This window comes from Podarcis tiliguerta (assembly GCF_965153285.1).
Source record: "Podarcis tiliguerta genome assembly, chromosome: 12".
NCBI lineage: Eukaryota > Metazoa > Chordata > Lepidosauria > Squamata > Lacertidae > Podarcis > Podarcis tiliguerta.
Window position 1 is genome coordinate 31,725,252 of NC_139545.1, and position 18,738 is coordinate 31,743,989.

General features: G+C 48.3%; 1 long non-coding RNA gene across 2 annotated transcripts in view; it reads left to right on the forward strand.

Moving 5' to 3' along the window:
• The window catches only part of LOC310660641, a 60,785-nt gene that overhangs the window by 8,406 nt on the left and 33,641 nt on the right, over window positions 1–18,738 (forward strand). The window contains exon 1 of one of the 2 annotated variants that reach the window (XR_014503561.1): window positions 1,217–1,421. The exons of the other annotated variant lie outside the window; for it this stretch is intronic. This is a non-coding gene — a long non-coding RNA (uncharacterized lncRNA). Of the gene's footprint in view, window positions 1–1,216; window positions 1,422–18,738 lie in introns of those variants that run through there. 2 annotated transcript variants of the gene reach the window in all.

An 18,738-nucleotide genomic window follows, 5' to 3' on the forward strand; every position in this document is an offset into this window, starting at 1 on the left:
CTCCGCCCGTGACGTCACCCAGCCCGGGCACTTCTACTGGCGTCAGCGCGAGCCCACCTTCTGCACAACTTCAGAGCTCGCAGCGAGCGAGAAGCAGCCAGCCAGCTAGCTAGCTAGCTAGCTAGGCAGGCGCTTGGGGTGCATGTGTGTGTGTGCGCGGGCACGCGCGCGCGTGTTTTGAGCCGCACACAACCACAACAAAGCTGCGCTCCGAAGTAGAACCTCGCTTTTACAAAGCCAAGCACCCTTCCAATGAGCTATGGGGGTTTTTTTTCCAATAAAAAAGAAGAATGTGCATTTATTTTCCTTACTGTCGTTGCATCGCACGTGTCCGTTAGGATTCACAACAACACTGTCCAGCCTTGGCGTTCAGAGCCAAAGCGGTGCCCAGTAAAGAACTGTAAATTATGGTCTAGAATCCTGGATGGTAACCCAGAGTTCTTGTGGACAAAATTAGCAGGGTTCCTTCCTGAGGTATTTTCCTGATGATGCAATGTGCCCAGGGGAAGGATTCATTTAAAACACACAAACACCCACTACGCGCGCGCGCGCGAACTCGTTTTTCGGAGCGCTGTCCTTGGATCAGTACAATAGTGTCTGCTTTTTCAGCATCCTGCTCCGAGGGCGAATCCTCAGAGATCTGTCAGTAATACATTCCCCCCCCCCATTGAAAACAGAAGCTCCTGTAATGCTTTCAAATATATGCAAATGAGACATGCGGTTAGTGGTTTGGCAAATCTTGATTGCAATATAAACTACCCGAGGAAAAGTGCCTTCACCCTAAATTTGCCTTTCGATTACAATTCCAGTTGATTTTATTTTATTGTCAACATTGTTAATGATAAAAATAGAGTCGCTTCGCAGTTATTTTTACTTTCCGAAAGGAGGCAATTAGACTTCTAATCAGGAATACACAAAAAGGAGAGAGAGAAAAATCTCCCATGATTAACTGCACTACTTTGTTCAAATTGCAGCTATAAAATTCAGAACAATTTGCCTGTAATGATTATGGACTGGGTTTATTTTGGGAGGTGGAATAAAAGTGGATATAGCATAAATTATCCTCTAATTATACACCAGTGTCGCCTCAATTATCCTCTTATCAAAATGGTTGTCTAACTGCCGCATTTAGTTTCAATTCTCTCCCATTTTTTTCTATAAAAAGAACCTCATACCTTGTTATTATTAATCCATTTATTATTTGCTAGGGGATTTATAACAGAACATCCAGGTGGTTTCGCCACATCTCTCGCAAAGATGGACTGGGGAAAGACATTAAGTTGGAACCAACACGCCAGCGGATCTATCTCGTTCTGGGGGACAAGTCAGCCTGTGCTTTCCTTTTTTTAGACAAAAAAAATCTGTCGTCCACTGAGCAGGGAAACATTAGGATCTTTGGAGATTTACGGAAGAGGAGTCAGGTAGGGGGGAAAAACCAGACCGCTTTCAAGGGTGGGGGAGAGAAGAAGCTAGAGAAAGTTGGAGAGGCTGATAAACCTGCCGGCTTTCCCTACGTCGGCAACTTTTCTCCTGGAGGTGGGGGGGGGGGATTTATCCAGACCAAGGGGCCGTGTGATATGACAGTGCTACGAGATTTGTTTGTTACGGATCTGGCAAGTATTTATTTTTTTTAAAATAAGGCCTGGCATTGAGAAGGATCAAGAAGAGGTTCTCTCTCTCTCTCTCTCTCTCTCTCTCTCTCTCTCTCTCTCTCTCTCTCTCTCTCCCCCCCCCCCCCTTCTCGCCAGGTCATGACAAACCTTAAGCAAATAGTTGGCTCTTAAGAATCCCACGGATCTTGCCATTTTGCGCGTTGCGCTTTGCGTTCAAAAGGTTTGGTTGCGCTTTGAGATGGGTAAGGCAGAGAGATCACCGCTCTGTTGTTGGGTAACTTGTTCACGGGACAGGGAGTGTGTGCGGGGGGGGGAGTGTGTGCCTCTTTCAGAGATGATGGGCTGTTTCCCCCCTCCCCCCCCTCTTTCTCGGCGTTTAACTCCTGGAGCCTCTGGAGTCGGTTCAGTAACTCTGAATGCAGCTCTAAGTGTCTTGCCTTGTTCGCGGAGTTCTTAACAAGAGTCATACTCCGACACTCGAATAGGGTAACCCGAGACGGGCATTTACAAATCTCCAATGCCCTTTTTTAAAAAAATAAAAAATGTTCCTAGTCCTATGGAAGAACTGGGGTGGTGTTGGGGGGGGGAGAGAGAGAGGTGGTTATGGAGTGGCGCGATTTTTAATATTTAAGAGAGCTGAGCGAAGGTCCAACTAGCGTTCTGCTGCCAGTTTCCTGAGAGACTTTCTTCCTAGGGTGTAACTAAAGCGCAGGTAGATTTGGCAGGTTTATTGCTTTATACCCTCCAGCTTCTTGTTAACAACCGTCGGGGAAGCGGTTTTCTGCAGGTGCCAAGAACAGTCGCGTTTCTCTTTTGCTTTTCGGAAAACACTGGGGAGTGGAGAGAGGACTAGGTTAGGGAGAGTTTCTGTTGTCGGTGTTATTTCTTTTTCTTTCTCTCTCTCTCTCTGAAAAGCTCTCCTCGGTGCGTTTCTAGGATTGCAATTCCTATGCACGCTTACCTGAGGGTAAGTCCGCATTTGAACTCAGTGGCAATGAATTCGGAGTGAACTCTCACAGGATCCATCTGTGGCTATATGTGTATTTGTGTCCTGCCACACGAACCTCTGTTAAAGCAGATGATATGAGAGCGAAATCGTCAAGCGGTTTTATTTTCAAGGAAATAAAATCAGGAGAGAAACGCGTGCGCGTGGAGCGAGGCGGCGGAAGAGGCTGCGAGATCCATAAGCAGCTCACCAGGCAAATATGTTGGTGGGTAAACTGCCCCCCCTTTCTTTGAGAGTTTGTGATATCCAAGGGAACGAATCCCTATATAGAAATGTGTATAGAATTATCGTTTGTATCAATCTATTCATTCGCCTCTTTTGAATGGGGACCTTTCTGTATTTGTTCTAAAATGCTCGGCAAGATGTATATCCTTTATCTGTTCTGTTCCATCACTGACGTAATAGACACATACACGCGCTATGCACACACATACACATAGTAAGGTGATCTCTTTTATTGGTCCAACTCTGTTGATATAGAAATACGCCAACTTCTAAGCTACACACGAGGCGGAAGAACTCGGTGCAGCTCGAAAGCTTGCATATCCACCCACCTGCGGTGGAATTGCCCCAAATACAAGATAACATTCTACCTATGTTGCCATCCCTGTTCTGAGCTTCTTTGGCACCCCCACTACAGCATCAAGGTGTCGAGGCATACCTAGCATGGTTGTGATCACGAATCTCTTACCTCAAAGCAGACCAGTTGCTATTATTTTGGCTCTGTTGATGCTTTCGGTTCTCTTGTTAACATTACGCAGCTCTACCTATAGACAAACACAACTCTTGGCAAAATCTGCCTGGCGATTTTTAATACATCCGCACAGGTGGCGCCGACCTCTCTTTAATGTGTCTAGAATGGATGGATAAATGATAGAGCGAGAAACTTCCCGAACGATTTTTCTCACCGGGGTTTTCCTCTCGCCACCTCTAACTGGTTGAACTCCCTGGGTCTCATCCTGGCAATTGCTCCATTATCCAAATCCACCAGGCTGGCGGTAACTTTCTGAGGCTCCCATTGGCTGGTGTGAATGGCTCTTGACTTCGAGGAGCCTCGTAAATATTTATTGTTTTCAGGATCCTGTTGGGAAAGAGCCTCTCACACCTTTAGGGAGCGGCGCTTGGGGGAACGCAGCTGAAATGTGCCTCCTCCCCGTTTCGAACTTCAATTCCCCTAGCCTGTGTGGGAGATCTCTTGCTGCTGATCCCCGCAGCCAGCCTCGGATCGATCCCTTAGTCCCCCGCTTCCCACAGGGTGCCAGTTCTCCAGCGGAGAAGGAAGGGCGAGGCCTATCCCGGAGGGATACCTGGTTCAGCCTCTCGTTACCTTCCAGGGAGGGTGCGGAGGAAGTCCCTAGGGAATCTGAAGGCGAGGTCGTTCTCGGGGAGAAGTGGCGGTAGGTGGAGCTGTCCTCGCTGGTCCCGATGTTGAGGAACCCCGGGCCTAGCCGTGGAGGGGGGGGGGTGAAGTAGTGACAGTGGGTGGGTGGTGGGTGGGTGGTTTTCCCCCTCCCCTCCTTCTTCACCCACATGGAAAACCGCGATTTTTCACAAAAGACGCACGCTGTGCATTTATGGCCTATACAGAAAGCAAGGTTTCCCTGTTACTTCTTATCTCCTCCCCCCCCCCCCACTCCGTTCCTTAATTTCCGTCTTTCTGTTCTAGTCAGATCCGAAGGGAAACGTTTCGGTTTAGCAGGCCAGAATGTAAAGGGCCCAGAAGGATAATCCGAAGCCAAGAGGTTCTCTGTCTTCCCCACCTGAAATCAAGGATTTAGTATGAGATACTCAAGCTGCATTGGAAGTAAGCTCTTCCTAAATAAATAAGGGTTTGTTTCCCCGTCGGGGCTATGACCCTTTAAAGTCCGGTTACTGGGGGAGAGCCCCCACCGAGGCGGGGACTTATTTCAGATCCTGTACTTGTTCAGGATATGGCGCCCACAAGCACTGCACTTTCACTGGGTGAGGTTGGCCTGTGGCTCTGTTACATTCAGACCCACTGGATGGCATTCAACTAAGTTTTTACTTCAGAGTAGACCTACAGAAATTCCCGGACACAATTTAGGCATGTTCAATCACCTCGCTGGGTCTAAGCTGAGTTAAACTTAGTTGCGAACCACTCGTTAGTTTAAGGAAGTTGTAGAGATAAAGCCATTAAGCGAAACTGCCCAAAGAATAAGCACAGAGATACTGTTCTAAACCATATTCTTTTCTTCTCCGCTCATCCCATCACTACGAAAAGCTCCTGGCCTTGGTTTTCTCGGCGGCTTTCCTCAGGCCTCATTGCAAGGAAAAGCCTGACTTGGGGAGGGTGTTTGGTTGCTAAGACGAGCTCAGTTACAAGGTTCATTCTAAGGAAATTAGACCTGTATAAGTAGCCTTTGAATCCGCAGGAATAACTTGGTGTTCGTTTACACGGGTCTCTAAATAAATCGCACCGTGTGAGAAAGCCGGCAACTTTCTCTCCCGTGGATTTTTTATTTTTTATTTTTTTATTTTTTTGAGGTGTAGTGGCTGTAAGGAACTGAACAAAAACTGTCAAAAGCGAGGCCCTCAAACCTGTCAAATATAAGATCTACACACACACACACACACACCCCTTGCACATTTGCTTGGAAGGTCTTTCTGGCTTTAAGGACGCAGGAATATTCCTTAAGTTGGAGAGAGGCTATTAGTCCATTGAGCTCCGCATAGTCTATGCTGGCAGGCTCTACGGGAAACCATCTAATAAAATGGTGTGGCAAAGTTACTTTCACAGGCCTTTCTTGTTTTGTGGAAATTGATTCAACATCTCGGTGGCTCCCCCCTCCCCAAATTGCTTCGCGGTCCTTCAAATGAGATTCCTCTAGAATTAAGATAATGAAGCGGGAGAGGCCGTTTCGTAGGAGTAGTCTCCAAACCAGTAGAACCCCGCCTAAAACACATGCACACAAAGACAGCCGTGGTTTCTTCCTCTCGTCTCTCTGTAACTAAGAGAGTTGTCCCCCTTTCCTTGTAGAAAATCCGGAATCAAGGCCGAACGGTGTTTGCTTTGGGTTACGGACCTCCTAGTGCAGCCAAATCCTCTGGCTCCCTTATATTTAAGCAGCCTGGTGCTGGATGCAGCAAGGGGCTTCTTAGGGCCGCAATCCAAAGCACGCTTTCTCTCCTCGGGCGTAAGTAACTCTCTTAGGACTTACTTTGGGTGAAAAGTGGTTAGGATCGCGCTGCGCGCCTCTCCTCGTGGGTCGCGATGGAACTTTCGCAGCGGGTCCAGTGCATCGCGAACATATTTATCTTGGGAGCAACAGTCGGTTTCAAAGAGTGGGACTGTACACACACACGCGCGCACACACAACCCAGTGAAAATTGGGAAAGGTCTACATGATGTGTGTCAGATCGAGGGTGTAAAACTGTTGTGATCCACGCACACTGCGCTCTTTGAAACCAGTGATGGGCCTCCCTTCCACGCAAACGTTCGCCATGAATTTTTCACCTAAAGCACACTCAGAGAGACGACACTCTCGCGCACATATCCCGCTCGCTCCTGATACTGCAAGGAGCTACCGAGAAAAGGCTTCTTTCCCAACTCCTAAGAGTGAATTTGTTGGAAGAGAAACAATATATTTCAGCCCTTCCCCTCGTCCTCCGCCAGATGCGCGCAGGATATTGACAGATGCAATCAGTGGCTCTTTTAAGTTATTTATTTCTCCTGCGCATAGCATATTTCATACCGGGAGCTTAAGACCCGGTGGATCCTGAATCTGAGAAAGAGAGAGGGTTGGAAGTATTTGATGACGAAGAAATCGACCTCGATGGCCGCGAAATTCGGAAGTAAATAGATGTCCCGATCTGCAACCCAGGGAAATGAGTGTGTCTTTGAACAGAATCTGCCTGGCAGCCGCCGACCACAAAGCTCTATTTAATGGGTCCCACTGATGCCAATGGAAGGACCTTTCCAAACCAGCCTAGCTCCTGATGCAACTCGGACCCGAACGCATTTTCCTAACCCCGGAGATACCTCTTTGTACTTAGGAAAAGTAAGCGCTGCGCCGAAACCACTTGCGCAAATACTGTCGCGTGTGAACACTCGGTAGTAGGGACGGTCTGTGTTCCCTTTTCCCCGCCTCCTCCCCTTCCCGAGTTTTTGTTAATAGATACATTCCGAGAACAACAGGAAACGGGGGTCCTATTTTTAGAGTGATTTATGCGGAGTCGGTAGAAAGTCAATCAGACACACTTCCAAAACGCCTGGTAGCATCCACTGGGTCGCTCATATAATTCATTCCACTGTCAAACGCGACATCTTACACAGTATATTTTATTCCTTTGCTTAAAGGGTTTATAGACCAGAGTTTGGGGGGAGGGGGACGTTTGAGCTTATCTCATATAAGGTTTTTGGGGCATGGGGTGGTGGAGGAGGAGAAACCCACCAAAACGTTCGTCCTGAAATGAATGCAAGCAGCTCCCTTTGCATGCAACTTGATCGCATTATTTTATGTTGAATCGTTGTTAGCCGCCCTGGGGACTGATTGTGGAAAGGCGGGGTGTAAAGTGAAATAAGCAAATAAATAAATCCCCGCAGCGCGGATGGCGTTCTGCATTCTTTGAGGGCATCTATATATATATTCTTTAAAAGGTAACAGGGTACTGCAAAAACAATGGAGTCTTGCGAGGCTTCAAATATCCCAAATTGTATTATGATAAAAGCTTCATGGGCTAGAATAATGCTGATGTGGACATATGGTTCACGGAAGCTTACACTGTAGGTCCTGCCAAGAGATACATGGGATAGGGTTTTTTCAGTCATGGCCTCACATCTGGCAGATTCACTCCCGCAAAAAATATGTGTGGCCCCCACATTGTTGTTGGCTTCTATGGATTAATTGCTACTGCCTATTTTCTGAGAGCCTGTGATATGGTTTTTACTGCGACAGCGTTCTGGTTTGTTAACACAGTTTTGTACACCGCCTTGCAAGGCAATGCGCCCCGAGAGGCGGGTTAGAAAGAGCGTTTTCAATATAGAAATCATGTGTTCCTTCTTAGCGGTTCCACCAGATTCCTGGTGATGGTGGAGGCTTTTCAGAAACCCATGCGTGCAATTTAGTTCTGTATTTAACTTTTTAGTTCTGGGTGTGTGCGTGTCAATTTAAAACCAAGCAAAATATGTTTGAAAGCATTTCAAGGTTGTGTGTGTGTGTGTAATATATATATATGCACCGGGAAAGTAGGGGTTTCAGGGCTGCTACCAAAGTCTTCTTCACGAATTTCTAGAACAACTGGCACCGTCTATAGTGGATCTATCCAGCCCCTCGTGACAGCCCCCCCCCAACCCCCAAAAAATCTCGACATGAACAAGCAAACAGTTTACTTGAGTATTTGAGCGCTTTGTAAACTGATCGGAATTAAACATGGCTTATGTTGAACGGGACTCGCAATAAACACGGATAGGATTGGGCTGTGAGACAGCAGTCCTTTGCACTCTTACTCATATGTAAGTCCCCTGAGGTTACTTCCGGGTAACAGGCTGGCAGCCCCAGTGTCTGGAAGAAAGAGAGAAAAGAAGCTTAAACTGCTGTCCTCTATGAACTCATTGGAACTTACTTCTGATTAAGACATGTGTAGGATTGTTTATATATATATATATATATATATATATATAGGGATATAGAATATACACAGCACACACGCGAGCACACCATGTTAAAATGGGCTCAAAAAGAGAAAATGTTTCTTTTGTTTCCCTTTAAAATAATGAGAGAGAAGGAGCGAGGAACTCTCTGCTTTCTGATCTTATTCTGATGTGATCCGTTATATGCGTGAGAGCGAGAGCGAGAGCGCGCGCGCGCGAATACATGAAACTGATCCATTTAAGCTGACCCCTAAAGTTTGGCTTGTGTGTACACAGATAACTGATATCTGTTTTCTCCCTTCCTTCGTTCGATTTACAGCTCGCCCTATGCCACAGGCTCAGAGCAGATAAGATTGTGACACAATGTCTTGTTCTCAAGGGGAAAAAACCCTAAAGAGTCAGACCTCAAATAACGAAATGGGTATCACCTAAATCTCTTCAGAATCCACTGAATCTGGAAGAGTCCCAGTCTGAGCTGGAGACAGGTTTGTGGGGAACGGATAATATAAGTCAATCCACACACAAAGACGAGATTCCTGGGACATAGCCCACTCTGTAGGGTAGGTTGATAAAGAGATAAGGATGGATGGATGGATGGATACTTCTGGGGATATTAACGTATGCATGGTGTATTTGCTCCGCCATCCTAAGGACGTCCACTCGGAAGTAATTCCTGTAGTACAGTACTCAGTGGAGTTTCTTCATAGTAAGAGTGCTTTACCAGGATACACACTTCTCAGTGCTTGGGATTACATAGCAAAACTTGCGCCATCTCATCCATGGGAATAAGTCCCATTGATCCCAACGGGACTTCCATCTCAGCAGACCTCTATAGGATCGCAGTGCACGTGTACAGCTCACTTGTTAGGAGCAAGATCCCTGAACGTGTGTGTCTTTCTTAACCCGTGCCCAGCTTCTAAGATGCCTCAGAGACATCTCTCTGTCCTGCGGAGAAAAAGCGCTGGAATCGCGAGTCCTTCTGGCGCGATGGTCTAGAAAGGCAGCGCTCCTCTGCCAACCTTTAATATCCATCCGAGCAAGCCACTTTCTTGACATCAGTAGGAGAGAGCTAATTAGGAGTGAATGAGAAGTGCGAGCTGAATGAAAAGGCACCTGCCTAAATCCTTATTCGTCGTCGTCATCATCATCATCATCATCATCATCATTATTATTATTATTATTATTATTATTATTTTGTCCACCTCTTAAAATTTGACACTATTCTCAAATATAAGCATTTGCTTAAAAGTTTTTCTCCTTCCTTCCTTCCTTCCTTCCTTCCTTCCTTCCCTCCCTCCCTCTCAGGCTAACCTCCCGCCCCCCAAACCCCCCTCTCCATCTGCTGATCACATTTCCAGCGCTTCCCCCAACCCTGTTTACCCCCAAACACATTTGCTCTTCGTCTTCTGCCGGGATGTCATATTGTCATCTCCTTAATAGCGAGCGAGTGGGAAGCAAAGGATCCCACAAAAAGAGGTCACCTCCTCTAGATGAAAGCGAGCTATTTTAAGGAGAAGCCAGGGAGTTAAACGCTGCCAGTCCGAGAATGGATGGAGGGGAGAAGACGCTCACCACCGCGCGCAGCCCCCCGCACCCCCGCGGCACACACACTTTCTTTTCTCCTCCTCCCCCTCCTCCCCCTTCCTCGCTTTCTGGATTGTAAACCCACGAGCATTATAACAGACTGGCAGGCGTCAAGGGCTTTCCATACCGCTAGTGTGAAGGAAGTGGCGGAGAGCGTGCGGGGGGGGGGGGAGCAAGCGGAGAAGGGAGAGAGGGAGGGGGGAGGGAGGGAGGAGGGAAGCCTACACAGATGGATCACACACGCAGCGTTTGCTGCACAGCACCCTGGGTCAAAATAATGGAAGGCAGACGGGAACGATCCACAGAGACCCAGCCACTGTCTCTTGTACAGATTTGTCCTGTAATTTAAACCGGATCCTTCTTCCAGATGGGTTCAATGTGTGTTGCTGGGGAGGCGATCGAGCGCTTTCAAAGCCCTGCGGGAGAGAGGGGCGGGGTTAGGAACAATGACTTTCCCTGGGGTGGGGGTGTAAAAGGCGGTGGGTGAGGAACTAAACTGGGGATGTGGGGTGATCAGGGTGCAGAGTCTCGGGTGTTTAGCAGTAGGTGGTGCATTGTTTTGATGCGCGTGTTCTGGTGGAATCCGAGGCAGCAGCTTCCCCGTGTGAACGCGTCCTGTCCTCACAACATCTGCCACGCACGGTGCTGCTGCCCTTCATCTGGATCCTGAAGGCACCTAAGGCCGCCCCCAATCCTCAGCATACTTACTAAGAAGTCAATTGGCCTCATTCCCCCCGTTGCAGTGCTGCTTAGGATAACAGCCTGCTAAGATCCTCGCTTTCCTTGCTTCCATTTAAACCACCACCACCTTGTCTTAATTCGAGATACTGTTTCGGAACGGTTTCTTCTGGCTTCAGGGGCAAACGCCTTAAAAGCCGAGCGATTCCTTAACTGGGGGCTGTTTGGTACCTTCCAACCTTTGCTCCAAACCTCAATAGTCTCTGGCCGGGATCCACAACTCCTCCTTCTCCTCTTCCTACTTATGAGGGCTGACTTTCTAGGAGCACGCTCAAGATATGGTTCAAATCCAATGCAGTCACACAGCACCCCTTCTCCCTCCACGGATCAGTTTTTCGGCTGCTGCTCTCCTCCACATCAGTTTCATTCCAAACATTTTAGCTTCTCCAAGTTACGGATCGCTCCAAGGGTGATGGCTGCTGCTGCTACTCTTCTGTTGATAATATTAAATACTGCTACTCAACATTAAATAATGCTACTAATAAACCACTACCACCAACTGTATTTATATTTTAATCCTGCCTTTAACCGCTGGGATTGGGTGCCTGGCATTCCTCCATTACGCCCTCACAACAACCCTGTGAGGTAGGTTGGGATCCAGAGGGAGCGTCTGGGTCAAAGTCTCCCTCTGAGCCCACGTTGGAACTCAGGACTCCGTGGAAATTAAAATCTGGACCGCAGCAGCAATTCAGAGGCCAATTCACCAACGAGACGTTTTCCACGATGATTTATTGGCCCCATTATTCTGGCTGTGTCGTACTATTCTCCCTTCTTGATGTGCTTTTACAAATCTTGTCTTATTCCTCTTATTTTCTATGGGAGAAGGTCGGCCCGTCTCCAAGTTCGGAATGTGCCAGGGGGATCAGGCGCTTGGGTGGATTCCTGTCTGCCCACAAGTTTGCTTTGGCTTTGCTGAAATGAGAAAGGGAAAGAGGAGAGGAGGAAGTGGAGTGGGGGCGGCGGGGTCGATTCAACCTACAATCCCATCGGAACCTGTGGGGTTTACTTTTGAGGGGGGGGGGGAAAGACTTCGGAACGAGCGCCCCGGCCCTAGCCAGAGAATTGCGTCCGCGCGCAAAAGCGCAACAACCAGCACCCATGGACTTTTCTTCCGTATTTCGTATCCCTTCTAAAGCGGGGCGCCGAGCGAAGGCTGCAATTTCTCAGAGCTGGCTCCTTAAGCAGAGACGCGGCGCTCTCCTGCCTGCGTCTCCGATCGAGTTGCAGCCCCGTCCATCAATATTTCAGACGGTCCAGCAGCGAACTCCTTCTCGCTGCAAGGAACCGACCCACCGGCCGGATCTTCTCTCTCTCTCTCTCTCTCGTCACATCTCCAAGAGTATCGCCGAGAACCAGAGAGAGCGAGGATCGCCTCGGCAAATGAAGGCAGACACTTTAATTGCATCAAATTATCGCGATGGCCTCCTTCCCTCTTTCTCCTCCACCTTCAGCTTTTTCGCTTTCTCTTGTAGCTTATTTTTAGCGAGCTTCAAAAAGCCACCGCGTCGCTTCCCCTTGTTTGCGCTAAAGGCAATTATTTACTCTTACCTTCAAAGAATACATTTACCAAGCGTGGCATGGGCTGGTAGTAAACACACGAGACAGAGACAGAGGCAGAAGTTTACATGTTTCTGTTGGAGTTGATTTAATTAATCAAGTTGCCCTGGCTTCTCCCCCCCCCCCCCCTTTCGCCCCTGCATTTCTTTACCCAGGAAATTCTAATGATCTAACTATACTGGACAAAACTCGCTGGCTTTCCCCTCCCTGGCGGCTTCCGTCCCTATAAACCGAGCGGCTTCTTCATCAAGTTCTCGGTAGACAACGAAACATAAGTGAAAATTAATTACGTATAAGCGATCCATTGAGAGATCCATTATCTATTAACTCTGGGGAGAGACGTAAGACACAGACAGATACACACACACAGAGGGAGGGAGGCGGGAGGGAGGCCTACCACTATGTTGAAAGTAGCATCTTTCTGTCACGCACATTTAATTAAAAAATTGCAAATTAATAGAGCCGCTCCATAATTCAATGAAGGACCATTTCGCCTCCAATGACTTCAACAGGACTCAACCTATCGCGTTGGCTTTAGTTACACTGATGGGTTTAATTCCTCTTCTAGGGAACTATTTCATTTTGATGCCAGAATAATTTATTCCTGGTCTGATTGTCCGTCCGTCCGTCCGTCCATCTATTCATTCTTCCTTCTTTTATGGCAAATGAATAGGAAACTGAGGCCCAAGCGTAGCAACGCCTGCAAGGTCACATAGACAGTAGTGTCTGACACGTGCAATGAGCGAGGGGTTATTCTTTTACGTATTGTTAATGAATAGCTCCAACCCCACGCCTAGACCCCATGAAGCCAATCTTGGAATTGGGGTGACACATACAGAGGTCGATGGTGATGAAATCGTCCCCCTCTTTCCCCCCACAAATGCAAGGAAGAAAGGAGTAGCTTTCCATATATACCACGCGGGAATACATTTTGCGCTACGTCCTCTTCTGTAACTGTGCTAAGCCGGAAGGCATGTAATTAAAGCCACACGTTACGGACGGCGACAGACAAGGTCTGCCCCTGCGCCCCGTTTCCCTCCGCAGATCTGCCTGCCGGCCCTTTTGCAGCCACTCTGAGAGCGACTTGTTTCGAACTTCCGGTCACTTCCTGGAGGAATTCTGAGCTTGGGTCTGGTCAGCGTGGGGTGGGAGGCCGCTCTAGAAGTCTGTGTAAGTCAGCTCGAGTTCCCGGGAGGTAAGGAAGGGTGTAATGAACTTAAGAAAGTGCCCGGTCAATGTTGTTCAGTCATTGATCTATGCTCCATCATTTCTTAATAATAATAATAATAATAGACATGGATCTGCCGGATAAATGTAGATGACAACTGAGAATTATCCTTTGGGCCAGGTAGGGCTTGGTGTAAATATATACAGCTGCGTAGACTTGCGACTTACACAACACTCTTCTTCCCAAACCGCAGAAGAGGTGGAGGACCTTGTTAAAGATCTCATATTCTATCCCCGCGTCAGTCCCATGTCTACTCGGAAGTCAATGGGGCTTACTCCCAGGCAAGAGGGGTTGGGGTTGCAGCCTTAAATATTTTATTCCTTAGTCGAGGCTCCCTGTCTCTTTCTCAAGACCCAAATGCGTCCACATCTGACTGGACGCAAGCATTTAGAAATAGCTGATCTGTCGAGGTTATAATCTCAGCTAGCGTTGTAAATTCGACTCATGAGCTCCTTAGGTGGTGAGTGGGGAGGTCTGTTTTATGTGACATTCCTGTGTCAGTGCGGTTCTCCCCCCAAAAAAGAAAGAAAGAAAGAAAGAAAGAAAGAAAGAAAGAAAGACTATAATCGAGGATTGACGAACCTGCCAAGGGATAGGTTTGGGGCGGAAGTTTGTGCTTTAAAGGGCAATAGAAGAAATCTAGCTCAAGACTGTGATCTATCCCATTTCGAAGCGAATTTATGGCACTGTTTCCTTGCTATTCTCTGGAAAGGGAGCCGCTCAATTCTACCGCGAATTTGTGCAGAGTGATCCTACGTAATATTCCCCGTTGGGACTTGCCATCAGACATAGGAACCAACTCCATAAAATATTTGTGGGGGCCGAACCATCCCAAACTTGATTGGCATTGCTATTTACGTGGTATGCATGCACCGCGTCGTGTGATCGATTAGGCGGGGTGGAGCTTATCTGCCCCCTCCCATATTTTATTCAAGTTGGAACCCTTGCCACCAGATAGAAATGCATAGCCGAGCATGGCCTTAGCACGCAAGCCCACGTGACCGTGACGACGCCCCGATGTGCGGTGCTCTGAGTGCCAAAAGGGTCCCCGGGTTCAATCCTCAGCATCGCCAGGCTCCTGCCTGAAACTCTTAATTAAGAGCCATTTCCCAGCCAGGATCCACAATACAGAACTAGGCAGACCAATGACCTGCCTTTTCTAATCTAAAGCATCTTCTTGTGTCCCGATCCTATGAGTCATGAAAGTGGAGATAGTCATGTTGTTGTTGAACTGCGATTCCCAGCAGTCCTGGCGGTTGGTCGGGGCTGAGTTTTAATCCAACAGCATATGGAGGGCACCACGTTGCAAGGGTGCCAACTTGAATAAAATATTGGGGGGGGGTTAAGCCCCGCTCCTGAAAATCTATCACAAGACACGGCACACACCATTTGAATGGCAATGCCCATCAACTTAGGGGGGCTGGACCCCTCAAATATTTTATTGGGGGGACCGAAGGGACCTGGGGCCCTAGGAGTTGGCTCCTTGACCACGTTGGCTACCCCGGAATTAAGTCCACCCCACTGGCTCCTAAGGGGTTTAGTCCTAGGACAGTACTCAGGAGAATGCAAGAACCACAGCCCCAAATTCTGTATCTTCATCTCTTCCTCCTTCTGTCGGGTTCACCCCCCCCCCCAGTCGAGTTGTGTAGAAAGCATCTTCCAAGCCTTTCCGTGGGCTAGAAAGAGCGACGGTGATCGCGGGTTTAAGCCGCCTTTCGCCTGATTTCCGCAAACCGCCCTAACCCAGCGGCGCTGCTCGAGCGGGGTTGCACGAAGACTGATAAATTCCCTTCTCCACACCCTATTCTTTTAAAAAGCGTGAAAAGCAGGCAGTCGTCACCACCAGCGGGTTTATGTTGCGCAGACGCCGGCCGGGTCCCGTCCTTACCGCCGCAGCTCCGAATTACAGCAGTCAAAATCCAATCAAGAAGGATCTGGTTAGTCTCCACTGAGGGGTAATTAGTAGTATTAATTTGCCGATGTCGACAGCTTCAGGAGAGAGAGAGAGAGAGAGAGAGAGAGAGAGAGAGAGAGAGAGAGAGAGAAGCCACGCTGGAAAAGGCCTATCAATCTTCCAAGCGCAGAGGTTGGATGGGGAGGAGAGAAGACCAGCGAGCGAGGGAACTTGGCGAAGGATTTCCAACCAGGCAAATAAGTCAATAACAACAGAGAATAGCAAAATTGCTCTCCCAAGCTGTGCCTTTGGGGAAGGACTTGGAGCTCAGCATGTAAAGATCCCAGGTTCATTTTGGTCTCAGGCTCTGGAGATCCGCTGCCAGTCAGTGCAGAAAACATGGAACTAGATGGATCAAGGTTCTGATCCCCTTGCCCGCAACTCAAGCAGTGATCTAGGGTTGGCACTACAGCATCCCTGGCAGGTGCTTAAATGCCCCTAGGAAACGAGAGTCTCCTCCACAACCTGTTCCACTGTCGAACAGCTCTAACCTAACCTTAGGGAAGTTTCTCCTAACGTGTAGGCAAAATCTGCCTCCCTGCACTTCCTCACCCATTGATTCCGTTCCTGCAAACCAGCTCCATCTTTTGCATGAGGACCCTTTAGATACTAGAAGACAAGCCTTATAAAGTGGGTAGCAAGGTGTCTGAGCCAAAGGATAGAACCCATTCCTTAGAACAACTTGTGATAACTATTGAAAATAGGAAGGGAAGTCAGGGGATATGTATGGAGTCACTTAGCAATGCCTGTTGTTCAAGAGGGACTGCTGTGTGGAAAGTTAAGAGTTCCTCAAGTCCAGCCGCTAAGAGAAAAATGGCAGGGCTGGAAGGAGGAGGAAGACAAGGTGAGAACATAGGTGCATAGCAAGTTGCCTTTTTCCAACTAAGATCATTGGCCGATCTGGGTTAGCATTGTCTACAGTAAACAGACTGGTGGTAACTCTCCAGGGCCTCAGGCAAGGGACTCTCTTCCTGTCCTATCAAGAGATGCTGGGGACTGAGCCTGGGACCTTCTGCATGCATAGCAGATGTTCTGCCACTGACCTTATGGCGCTTCCCCCATTGAGAAAGAGGCAAGGGACCTGCTTGGCTTCTGTAGGCACTGCTCCAAATGATACATAGCAAAGTTATGCAAGAGAGACAGAGATGCTCCCAGGAGTATTCCTTCCACCCCTTTCCTATTTGTCTCCCACTAGCACAGGGCTGCTTCTCGTAGAATCCCAATACTCTTGACCCTCCTCAGTCCTCCTGCAGTTGACCAGCATCCTTACCATGTGAGAGCACCCCACAATTTGAACATCTCAGCCATGGGTAGGCAAACTAAGGCCTGGGGGCTGGATCTGGCCCATTCACCTTCTAAATGTGGCCCGTGGATGGTCTGGGAATCAGCATATTTTTACATGAGTAGAATGTGTGCTTTTATTTAAAGTGCATCTCTGGGTTATTTGTGGGGCATAGGAATTCATTCATTTTTTTGTCTTCAAAATATAATCTGGCCCCCCCACAAGGTCTGAGGGACAGTGGACCGGCCCCCTGCTGAAAAAGTTTGCTGACCCCACCCCTGATCTCAGCAGTACAATCAGTAATTTCAGGGGGAACCCCTCTGGGGCCTAGATATACTTTAACTAATAAAAAAAAATGCATTTAAAAAGCAGCAGGGACCAAAACAACAACCACTTCATATCTAGAAAGCAGCCATAGCTTCCACACGTTAGTACCTGCCCGCTGCAGCAGCTCAGAGAAAGTGAGAAAAGGGAGCAGATGAGTCCTGGGGTGGGTCAAGGCAAGCAAAGAGGACCAGAGTGGGGACACTTCCTCTTCTGGGGTCCATGTGCCAGTAGTGGATGGCATACAGAGGTGCCAACTTGAATAAAATATTAGGGTGGGCCCAAGTAAGCCCTGCCCTACGTAATTGATCACATGACACAGTGCACAGACACCGTTTGAACGGCAATGCTCATCAACTGGGGGTGGGGAAGAGACCCCTCAAATATTTTATGGGGGTGTGTGAAGACCTCTCGACTCCACCCCCTAGGAGTTGGCTCCTATGATGGCGCCATACGCAAAAGCAGAAGAAGTAATAAATGCAAAGTTGTCTGAGCGGTAGACACTCACACAGCTCTCACTAGGCTCCATCCGGACAAGCCAGAGGCATGACCAGAGTTCAAAGATATATTTCAGCCAAATGAAAGCATGGGAAATGTCCCAAGGGCCAGAGAGAAAGAACCGGAGGGCCACATCTGGCCTCTGAGTCCAAGGTTTGCCATCCCTGAAATAGGAATTATTTCCTGTCAGGTTAGTAGCAATATGTTCCTCACTGATTGATTGTGGTTTTGTGTGTGTGTGTGTTTGGTGAGGCATTCATGGACAATTCTCTAAGATCTATAGCTCAGTCAGTAGAGCACGAGACTTTTAATTTCAGGGTCATGGGTTTTAGCCCAGCATTGGGCAAAACATTTCTGTGCTGCAGAGGGTTGGACTAAGATTACCCTCGTGGTCCCTCCTAACTCTACAATTCTATGACCCTATGGGTGAGCTCATCACAGGAGGCAATGTTTAACTCAGTGTGGTAACATGCAGGAGAACAGGGGGAAGAATGCTGAGATGGTAGAGTGGGCTGTACTACTGTTTCAGACTGCAGGTGTGTTTGTGTGGCAGTGGTGGGTGGGTCAGGTTTCTGCATACTTCCTTATGTCAAGCTCTCCATCCTACCACCCCAGCATGGTGCCATCGCATTCTGCTACAAATGCATAGACCAGGGCAATAGCACTTGAACATTCAAGAGGTCACTTTGTCTTAGGAAACAAAACAAAAGAATCCAAAGCAGTCATCTTCGTGCTTTTTAAGAACAGCAGCTGCCTAGCCAAAACTGTAAATAAATTAGAGCTGTGATAGGTTAGGGTTGCCCTGAACACTTTGTGGATGGCATTGTGTCATTCATTTGATCCCTGGACCCAGATGACACCCAGAAACATATGCCTTATGCTGATTCAGACCATCAATGCATCTAAGCTCTGTATTGTCCACATCATTGGTCTTCAACTGGTGGGTCTCAGCCTGATCCAAGGTGGGTGGCAACAGGAGCTCTACCACCATGCAAATATATGGTAAAAGGTTGAGAAAAGGGTGCATGTTTGCATGAAAAGTGGGTCCTGAGTCTGAAAAGGTGGTCTACACCTACAGACCGTTGCTCTTCCAACAGGAAATATTTCTCAGCCTTTCCTGGAGATGCCAGGAACTGAATTTGGTACATTCTGCATGTGCTCTGCTACAGTGGCGTAGCGTGGGGGGTGCAGGGGGGGCCAGCCGCACCGGGTGCAACATCTGGGGGGGGGGCGCGCTCGCACTCGCAGCTCTCTGCCCCTACCTGGCTCACTCACTCTCTCTCACTGCAGTGCTGGCTGTGCAAATCCGATCCGAGCCGCCGGGTCGCCACCCACTGTGGAGG